The 10,801-nt window shown below is 40.2% G+C and overlaps 1 non-coding gene across 1 annotated transcript; it reads right to left on the bottom strand.

The window, feature by feature from the left end:
- Nucleotides 1-670: 670 nt before the first annotated feature.
- On the bottom strand, nt 671-777 carry LOC116202114. The gene has a single exon (XR_004155996.1). It is a non-coding gene; the product is annotated as a small nucleolar RNA R71 (small nucleolar RNA).
- Between the last annotated feature and the right edge of the window lie 10,024 nt (nt 778-10,801).

Below are 10,801 nucleotides of genomic sequence, written 5' to 3'. Positions count from 1 at the left end.
CTGGTAGAATTTGAGCTTATTTTTATATATATTTGCAAAGGGATCAAGTTTTTGGCGCCGTTGCCGGGGATTAACTTAATATTAGACCACCTTTAGTTCTATTGTTAATTTAGGCGCACTTTACTGTGTGTTTATTTCTTGTTCTCTTTGCAGGTATTCTATGCGCAGGAGTAGAAGTGCTGAACTTCTACCATTAGATCCTGAGATAGAGCGCACCTTGCATCGGTTGAGAAGAGAGAACAGAAGAAGGGAAGAATTGCAGGTAGTTGAGATGGCAGATGATGACATCAACCGCCAAATACAGGGTGCTGCCAGAGCACTTCGAGACTATGCAGTACCTACTATTATGGGTTCTGCGATCAGAAGGCCCACTATTCCAGCTAATAACTTTGAACTGAAGCCAGCACTCATCCAGATGGTTCAATCAAATCAGTTTGGAGGATATCCCAACGAGAGTCCTGATGAGCATATTGCAGGATTCCTCCAATACTGTAACACGGTAAAGATGAATAATGTCACTGATGATGTTATTAGATTACAGCTTTTTCCTTTCTCGCTTAGGGATAAAGCGAGAGCCTGGTTCAATTCACTGCCACAAGAGTCCATCACCACCTGGGCCGACCTTTCATCTAAGTTTCTCAGGAGATTTTTCCCACCAGCTAGGACTGCAAGATTGAGGAACGAAATCACTAACTTCACCAAGTTCAATGGTGAATCACTTTATGAGGCATGGGAGAGATTCAAGGAGGCAATCAGAAAGTGCCCACATCACGGATTGCCAGATAATCTCCTAATTGAGGTCTTCTATCTTAGCCTGGATGATACATTGAGGTCTCTAGTAGATGCTGCAGCAGGAGGCGCACTGATGGGTAAGAATTATGATGAAGCAAGTGCTTTGATAGAAGAGATGGCCTCCAGTGCACATAATTGGCAGAATGAAAGAAGTAAATCAAGAGTGGCATCAGTCAATGACATGGACACTATTGCTAATTTGACAACCCAGATTTCAGCTCTCACTACCCAGGTAAGTAAACTCACCTCAGCACATTCTCTTAATACTAATCAGGTTGCTTTTTGTGAGTTGTGTTCAGGACCACATTCGACTCTTGAATGCATGTCTGGAAATCCCTCGGCTTCACCCAATGGAGAGCAAGTGAACTTTGTCAACAACTTCCAACGGAGTAATCAAGGGCCTTATTCGAACACTTACAATCCCGGGTGGCGTAATCATCCTAATTTCTCATGGAGGAATGAGAATAATGCACTTAAAACCGCCACCTGGATTCCAAAAGCAAGGCCCTGCTCAGAATGCTCCACCTCAGCAAAGTCAGTCGAGAATGGAAGAGCTCATGTTGAGCTATATGCAAAAGACTGACACCATGCTACAGAATCAACAAGCCACTATTCGAAACCTAGAGGGTCAGATTAGTCAGATTTCTCAGCAATTGAGTAATAGACCATCAGGGTCTTTACCCAGCAACACTGAAGAGAACCCCAAGGGTGTCAATGCTATAATGCTGAGGAGTGGCAAGGAATTGGAAATAGTCAATAGAAAAGCTCAAACTCAGGAGGAGAGTCCGGAGAAAGACAAAGGTAAGCAAAAGGTGGAGGAACCAAGGCAGAAGTCACTAGGGGTGAAACCGTATGTTCCTCCTGTCCCTTTTCCAGGAAGATTGAAGCAACAACAGTTGGACGCCCAATTTGCTAAATTCCTAGATGTTTTTAAAAAGCTGCAAATCAACATTCCATTTGCAGAAGCACTCCAGCAGATGCCTTCATATGCTAGATTCATGAAGGATCTGCTCACTAAAAAGAGGAAGTTTGATGGGAGTGAGCCTGTGATGCTTACAGGAGAGTGTTCTATGATTCTCCAAAAGGACTTGCCTAACTTACCACGCAAACAAAGAGATCAGGGGAGTTTCACTGTTCCTTGTACTATAGGGAATTTTCATTTTGAGAACGTTCTTATCGATTCAGGTGCAAGTATAAATTTAATGCCTCTGTCTATTTTCAGGAAACTTGGACTTGGAGAATGCAAGAAAACTCATATTACCTTGCAACTTGCTGACAGGAGTATCAAATATCCAAAGGGTATTGTTGAGAATGTCCTGGTGAAGGTAGACAAATTCATATTTCCAGTCGACTTCATAGTCTTGGAGATGGAGGAGGACAGAGAGGTGCCCATGATCCTTGGCAGACCGTTCCTTGCGACAGGTAAAGCATTAATAGATGTGGAACAAGGTAAGCTCACTTTAAGAGTTATGAATGAACAAATAACTTTTAATGTTTATGACGCCATAAAGAAATTTGATGATGGCAAATCATGTTACACCATTGATATTATTGATGAGCTTATCTCTGAGTCTGTGGAGGAGAAAGCAGGTGTGGATACAATGGAATCAGTCCTTAGGGATCTGGACGATTGGAGTGATGATGATGAGCATGAGGAAGAATCTGTGGAGAAGGTATCAGAAATCAAGGCTCGCTACTATGAGGAGCTGGGCACTAGTGCGACAAAACCAGTATCATCTTTGACACAGTCCCCGGTGCTAGAACTTAAACCATTGCCTAGCCATTTAAAATATGCCTATCTTGGAATAGATGATACTTTGCCAATAATTATCTCTTCTTCCTTGACAGGTGATCAGGAGCAACAGCTCCTAAGCGTGCTGAGAGAGCACAAGGAGGCAATAGGATGGACTATTGCAGATATCAAAGGGATCAGCCCTTTGATTTGCACTCACAGGATAATGTTGGAAGCTGAGTGCAAACCCATAGTGCAACCACAGAGGCGACTTAACCCAACTCTCAAAGAGGTAGTGAAGAAAGAAGTGCTTAAACTGTTGGATGCAGGTATTATCTATCCTATCTCAGATAGTAAATGGGTTAGTCCTGTTCAAGTAGTGCCCAAAAAGGGTGGTATGACTGTGGTTAAAAATGAGGTCAATAAATTAATCCCGACTCGTACTGTGACTGGGTGGAGAGTTTGTATAGATTACAGGAAACTAAATGATGCTACCCGTAAAGACCATTTCCCCCTCCCCTTCATTGATCAGATGCTAGAAAAACTTGCAGGGCATGATTATTATTGTTTTCTAGATGGTTATTCTGGTTACAATCAGATTCATATAGCACCCGAGGACCAGGAGAAAACCACATTTACTTGTCCTTATGGCACTTTTGCCTTTAGGAGAATGCCTTTCGGTCTCTGTAATGCACCTGCCACTTTCCAGAGGTGCATGATGTCTATATTTTCTGACATGTTAGAGAATTTTATTGAAATATTTATGGATGATTTCTCTGTTTTTGGGAAGTCATTTGAATCTTGTCTGACAAATTTAGGTTGTGTGCTTAAAAGATGTAAGGAGACTAATCTGCTTCTGAACTGGGAGAAATGTCATTTTATGGTAAGAGAGGGTATAGTCTTAGGTCACAAGGTGTCAAAGAAAGGGATTGAAGTTGATCGAGCAAAAGTGGAGATAATAGAGAAGTTGCCACCACCCACTTCAACAAAAGGAGTAAGGAGCTTCTTAGGACATGCTGGCTTCTACAGGAGATTTATCAAGGACTTTTCTAAAATCTCTAGACCTCTTTGTAATTTACTTGAAAAAGATTCTGCTTTTGTTTTTAATGACAATTGTTTGCAGGCATTCAATTTATTGAAGGAGAAACTCACTTCTGCACCAGTGATCGTTGCACCTAATTGGGAGCTTCCGTTTGAGCTGATGTGTGATGCCAGCGACTATGCTGTAGGAGCAGTACTTGGGCAAAGGAGAGGTAAGGTATTTCATGCAATATACTATGCTAGTAGAACTTTAAATGAGGCCCAAAAGAACTATGCCACAACTGAAAAGGAGCTTTTAGCAGTCATATTTGCATGTGACAAGTTTCGGCCTTATCTGATAGGTTCTAAGATCATAGTATACACAGACCATGCTGCCCTGAAATATTTGTTTGCCAAAGCTGATGCTAAACCTAGGCTAATTCGTTGGATTCTACTGCTACAAGAATTTGACCTGGAAATTAGAGACACAAAGGGAACTGAAAATGTAGTGGCTGATCACTTATCCCGTTTGGAATCTGATTGTTTAGATTCACCCATTAATGAAAAGTTCCCTGATGAACAATTGCATGTAGCAGAAATCCAAGGATTACCTTGGTATGCTGATATAGTCAATTACATGGTTAGCAACATCACACCATATGGTTTGTCATCTCAACAGAAAAAGAAATTTTTGCATGATGTGAAATACTATTTTTGGGATGAACCATATCTGTTTAAATATTGTGCTGACCAAGTAATTAGACGCTGTGTGCCTGAAACTGAACAACTTAGCATAATACAACACTGTCATTCTAAGGAAGCAGGAGGCCACTTTGGTGTGGAAAGAACTGCAACTAAGATCTTATCTTGTGGATTTTATTGGCCTAGAGTATTTCATGATTGCAGGAATTACATTATGTCTTGTGCTCCATGCCAAAGAACTGGCAATATTTCTAGGAGACATGAAGTACCACAAAATAGCATTCTTGTAATTGAGCTTTTTGATGTGTGGGGAATAGACTTTATGGGTCCTTTTCCCTCTTCTTTTTCAAATAAATATATTCTTGTGGCTGTTGATTATGTTTCAAAATGGGTAGAAGCAGTTGCTCTACAAAGTAATGATGCCAGAGTTGTAATCAGATTTTTGAAAAAGAACATCTTTTCAAGATTTGGGGTACCTAGAGCCATTATAAGTGATGGGGGATCACATTTTTGCAATCGGCAATTTGAAAAATTATTATCAAAATATGGAGTTACTCATAAAATTGCCACCCCTTATCATCCACAGACTTGTGGACAGGTTGAGGTGTCCAATAGGGAAATAAAGCGTATCTTAGAGAAAACAGTCAATGCATCTAGGAAAGATTGGTCTTTAAAACTTGATGATGCATTGTGGGCTTACAGGACAGCTTTCAAAACCCCCATAGGAATGTCCCCATACAAGATTGTTTATGGGTCACCTGTAGATGAGAGAGGAAGCTGCATATTGAAAATGCTAGGATGCTATATACAAGGAGCGAGCCAAGCGATGGCATGATAGGAACATCCTAAAGCGAGAGTTTTTGCCTGGTCAGAAAGTCCTATTATACAACTCTCGCTTGAAGTTGTTCCCAGGTAAGTTAAAATCTCGATGGTCTGGACCATTTGTTATTTCTAATGTTTTTCCCTATGGTGCAGTTGAGCTGAAGTCAGAAGATGACCGCACTTTTAAAGTAAACGGTCATCTTCTCAAGCATTACTTTGAAGGGGAAAATATTGATGGTGATGCCACTACGGTGGATCTAGCAAATTCGGTTGAAGAATTGGAAAAGTCGAACTAGCGACTATAAACTAAGTGCTTCATGGAGGCAGCCCATGTCTGAGAGCTAAAGTCCCTGTTGGCTCTCAATTCTTTTGCTTCATTTGTTTTATTTTGATTTGCTGTTGGTTTGTACTTTATCAAGCACCCACTCATTGGGTAGACTTGGGATATTTGCTATTTGATTGTTTTAGTTAAGATGGATTATCTGCTATTTTTGTTCTTTTTGTTGTTTTCTTTTTGTTTTTGAAGCCAGGGTGGATAACAACTGCTGACTCTCTCTATTGCTATACCAGTTGGAACTCCAATTGCTTCAACTTAATTTTTCGAAACCGGGGAAGTACTAGTATCTCTTTTTCTCTTATGTTCTTTATTTTTATTTTCGTTTTACTAGAGCTACATTAGGAACAGTGAGGACACTGTTTAATCTAAGTGTGGGGAAGGGAGATACTAAACAGATGGAGTATAAAATTGAGTATAGTGTTGATGTCTGAATTCTGTGATTTAATTTGTTACTCATGACATCTGATGCCTGTCTTTGTTGATAAATAGTTATACTTCCCTGTCACCTTGAATTATAATTGTCCTTAAGTTATCTGGCAATTGTTAGGCCAAATTCTTTTTTTTTTTTTTTTAATTTTTTTTAATTATTGAAATCTAGAGATTGTACGAAGAATACTGTTGATAGCATTTGTTCAGGAATTGTTTGAAAAAAATTGACTCACTTAGGCGCCCTACTCACCACTGTTGTGATTTTTGTACTTAGTTAAAATTAATTAGTCAAATCTTTAGAAATCAAATTTACCTAGTTTTTAGCCCTAGAGTTTGAAGTTTAAGAGTCGGTCAAGTCCTTAAGTGAAAAATAAACAGGTCTACTTCTAAGCAAAGTTAGTTAGTATATCCTCTTTTTAATTATTCTAATAGCACTTTAACATTTAGTGAAAGAGGTAGAAGAAGCTTTGTACTTAGTGATTCCTATAAAAGAAGTCTGAAAAGTGTTAGTGAGCATTCAAAAAAAAAAAAAGCAAGCATAGCCTTTACTCCAATGACTCAAGAATTGAGTTATGAGTATCCTAACTTGAATGTTAGAGTGAGGAAGAGTTCGTAGGGGTCCCTTTAAAACCCGGTCACTTGGGTGATGAGCCCGGGATGTGCCGACTCAATGAACTCACTATAACGAGAAGAGCGGAAAGGCACAAGTTCAAACAAAAATTGGACTTGAAAAAAAAAAAAAAAAAAAATTTGCTTCTTAAACAGAAAGGAAAAATTGAATGCAAAAACAAAAAAATAAATTAAGACTTGTAATAAAAGGAAGAAAACCTAGGGACGAAGCAGATACCATATGCTTTCACTACCTTGTTGACTTGCTTAGAGGGAAAATTAGAGGGATTATATGCCTGCTAACAGCTATGAAGTTTAAATGTGTATTTTTCCTTATAGGACTGAGTATTTACTTTTGAAATAGAAATCTTAGGCTAAACGCTTGGATTAAAATTTGCTTTCTCTAGATTAGCTGGTTAATTTCAACTGTAGTACTCTGATCACATGTTTCCAGTTTGGTTTGAGCAGTGGGCACCACAAAATAACGAGTAATAAATTATGAGATATCAAATGCTTAAATCAGTGAATATGAAAATTTGTACTCTCTCTGATAGATTTCTTTCCTTGGTCTTATTTATTTTGCTTGAGGACAAGCAAAAGTTCAAGTGTGGGGAAGTTGATAAGGGCATATTATACTCATATTTTATTGTGCAATTCATGTTAAATTATTATTAATTTTATAGAAATTATAAGAAGTCGGTGCTTAATTATGTGTAATTTGATATTGTAGGTCTTTGAGGACTTAGATGGAATTACGAGCAATATTGAGGAGTTTTGCGCAATTTGGAGCCAGCATATATCTTTCGGAAATCTTTTTTTTGTTGTGGATATAAATACTCCTCATAACAAGATTAGGAAACCCTAGGGGGGGAGCCATCTTTCACCATTCTTTTAACCTAGAGAGTTTTTGGAGAGGGTCTTGTCTGGAGCCGTCACCTGGATCAATTGATTTGAAGCGAAGAATTGTGGAAGAGATAATTCCTTAAAGGAATTGTTGGGTTTTTGTTTTAGGATTCAATATCTTGAGTTTACTGCTGAATATGAATTCTATTGCAATGACTCCTTGGAATTATAATTGTGTTTTCAATTCCATGATATTCTAAGCTTCTTTTGTGGGAATATGATGAAACCCTAGGTAGCTAATATGATGATTGTCGCCATGTTATAGGATTAATAGATGTGTTGATGATTCATGATTGCAATTCCTATAATTTCAATTTTAATTCTTAATTGGTTATAATTGTTAGAAACACTATTGATACGGGAGTTGATATAGTGTTTGTTAGGAATTCTTGATTAGACTAATTACTTAAATGCGATAGCTGCGTTAATTAGTTTAATTAGAGATTATCCAGGGATTAATGCAATGTTTCTAGTTAGTTATTCGCTAAGACATTAGGGATAATTAATTTAGGGAATTAGACAATCATAGCACTGGAAGGTGTATGATTATAATTTAGAGTCCACTATTAATTAGAGATGCGGGAGCTTATTGATTAATTAGAGGTTTAAGACTTTAATTTTAAAGGCTTGATAAACTCACTTGAATAATCACATAGCTATCAGTCTATATAACATGATGGCAATCTGATTAGTGAAACTAGGGTGGATTCTGTTTTTCCCACTTTCAATTGATATATTTTCGTACAATTCTCTTTCTGCTCTTTGTGACGATTTAGGTTGATTAGTAGTTAATTAGTTAATTCTCTTAATTTGATTGCTTAGATAATAATAGAATCTAATATAGGTTTAGTACTTAATTAATCCTTGTGGGATCGACACTCTATTCATCACTATATTACTTGATCTGACCCAGTACACTTGCTGGTAGAATTTGAGCTTATTTTTATATATATTTGCAAAGGGATCACTAGCTTTGCTTAGGAAGATGGATCGGTCCTCGGGCTATGGCTCGCCTTGCCGTGGAGGGAGGATGAAGGTCGTGGTCGGTCTACCTGTGAAAGAGGTCCTCACTCACTTGTATGGTGGGATGTTAGTTGTTATGCGAAATAGTAAATGAACAGAATGTATACGATGCGTGTATTTTCAAAAGCTAATGTTGTCATTTACATTAACTCGAAAGGTCTAAAGTGCAATGTAAATCTTGTAAAATAAAGTCCTAGGCTGATCTTCCACCACACTCGAAGTTTGAGCGAGCACAGCCTCGGAAAGCACTGGTTCTAGGTGAGGGCCCTGCGAAGATATCTATCATATATTGCATGTATGGTCCTCCACGAGCCTTCTTCCTAGACCTCTCCAGGGCGGCTTCGCTCAAGCGAGCTCCTGACCTCACCTCTGCAGCTTGGCGCGGGTCTGGGTGAGTTCCCTCCGAGGTTGTAGTTGGCCGACGAGTTCCTCATTCTGTGGAAGGTTGGTGATGTCCTGGTGAGCTAACGGACTATGTCGAGATGCGGGCAGGAGGCCGAGCAAGGCGTCCCTTACCAAGACGACAGAAAAATCTGCTTAGGACTCATCAACATGAATGACATCCTAATTTTTGAAAACTGCATGATGCATGTGTGTAGAGAAAAATAAATGCCTACGGCTTAATATAAATTGCAAGGTACATGTACATCACTCTCGAAATAGAAGAGACTCAAAGTGGCACGCAGGCCGACCTGATGGACTGTTTGTCGGAGTCGGATTGAAGGCTTGCATGGAGGCATAGCACGATGCATTGCTTGGTACTACAAGGACCGTGCTATCTATGGATGAGGGCTCCCGACTCAAGGGTGTGAATTCCTTGAAATCGAGCGAGGATCTTTGGGGGTGGCATAGCCGACTCGATCCGTTCCCTTACTCGGAACCTCTGACTAACCTAGCTTCCTATTTTAGCGCCCGTGGGATTTCGAACATGGTACCTAGAAACCCACTCGAATGATGCGATGCAAAATAAATGTGCGCGAAAAAAATGTGCTTAAAATAAATGTACGGAAAGCGATAAATAAACATGCAAGCAAGCAAATGGAATTGAGCCCGAACCCACTAAGGGATCCCCAGTGGAGTCGCCAAGCTGTGCGCACCCGAATTTAATCTCGTCGGGGCACGCATGCGCGAAGCCTATGCAACGCGGCTCGGGAGTGTCCACCTTCCCGGGGACGCGCGACGGACGCACGTGAGAAGGAGTCGCCACTTACTGTTTACGACCCGTAGGTCGAGGACCGTTGAGTCGCCCGGGTCTAGGGTACGGGGTACACCTAAATACTAAGGCAATGGTCATATGGAACCGAAAATTCCGGATTCGGGGGTTCTATTACGTGCGGGCCTATATCCCGCACGCCCTTTCGGTACTCTAGTTTGCTAGGCTTGCCGTTTTGTTTATTTACCGCGTGATTTAGGGTTGGACTTGACTCGCCCGTTTTGACACCGTAAAGTCGATGAATTGATCAAGTTAGGCCAAGAACCCAAAAGATGAGTAGGCTCGTGCATCGAGGAATCGGTTCACTATCCTAACGTTTACAGTTTGTCAAACCACAGCGGTTAACTCCCTGCGTGAACCGAAACCGCGAGTATTCGGGCTTACTCGTCTCTAGGCATTAATAGACCAACTTGACCGGTTCAACACTCGAACCTCTCGCTTGCCGATCGGAGATCCTTACAAATGAATGAATAGATGTACAAATAAGATCCTCACAATGTACACTCGAATAATTACAAAATACAACTGAATAAAGTAAATGGATCCCGATCGGTTTGCATTGGGTCAATATTCCGCTCCGGCTCACTGTGTGTTTGGAATGACTGATAAATAAATTAAGGCAACGCGGGCTCAAAGAGCCGGGGGTCAGGTCCAATCGAACCGACGGTTTGCAAGAGAACCGATTAGTTCCCACTGTAACCGTTGGACCGATTGTGCTCCCGGGTGATATCTAAACACGTTTCACACATCCAATCCAAATTGCCTTCCACATAGGCCATATTTGGAGTGTGATGGTGACTCGAGGCTAGATCCCATTCCGCACTCGGGTTGCACGCGCTCAGTGAGTTAGGAGGCGTTGGACCTCGTGTTCGGTGATTTGGGGCGTTGGACCCTGTGCAACACGTAACTTATGGGCTCGATCCCGAACAGCAACAAATCAGCAAAAGCAAATGGAAAACAGAAGAAAACTGATAAAACTGATGAAAAACAGACAATAACTGACAAATATAGGTAAATACAGACAAGTTGTATATTAAGTCAAATGTACGTGATTTAATCAGTTATTAGCCGGGGTTGATTAGCAAACAATGTATCTAACCTAGGCAAACAAAGAGGTAGGCTGGAATATGGTTCTACGCCGATTACATGCGTGGATTTGTTTTAAAACTTTATTTAGTGATGTGTCACTATGGTTTCACCGAATTAGCCAAACTTGTAT

Source organism: Punica granatum, chromosome 3, assembly GCF_007655135.1.
Source record: "Punica granatum isolate Tunisia-2019 chromosome 3, ASM765513v2, whole genome shotgun sequence".
In the NCBI taxonomy this organism is placed as follows: Eukaryota; Viridiplantae; Streptophyta; class Magnoliopsida; order Myrtales; family Lythraceae; genus Punica; species Punica granatum.
This window is presented reverse-complemented; position numbering and strand designations above follow the sequence as displayed.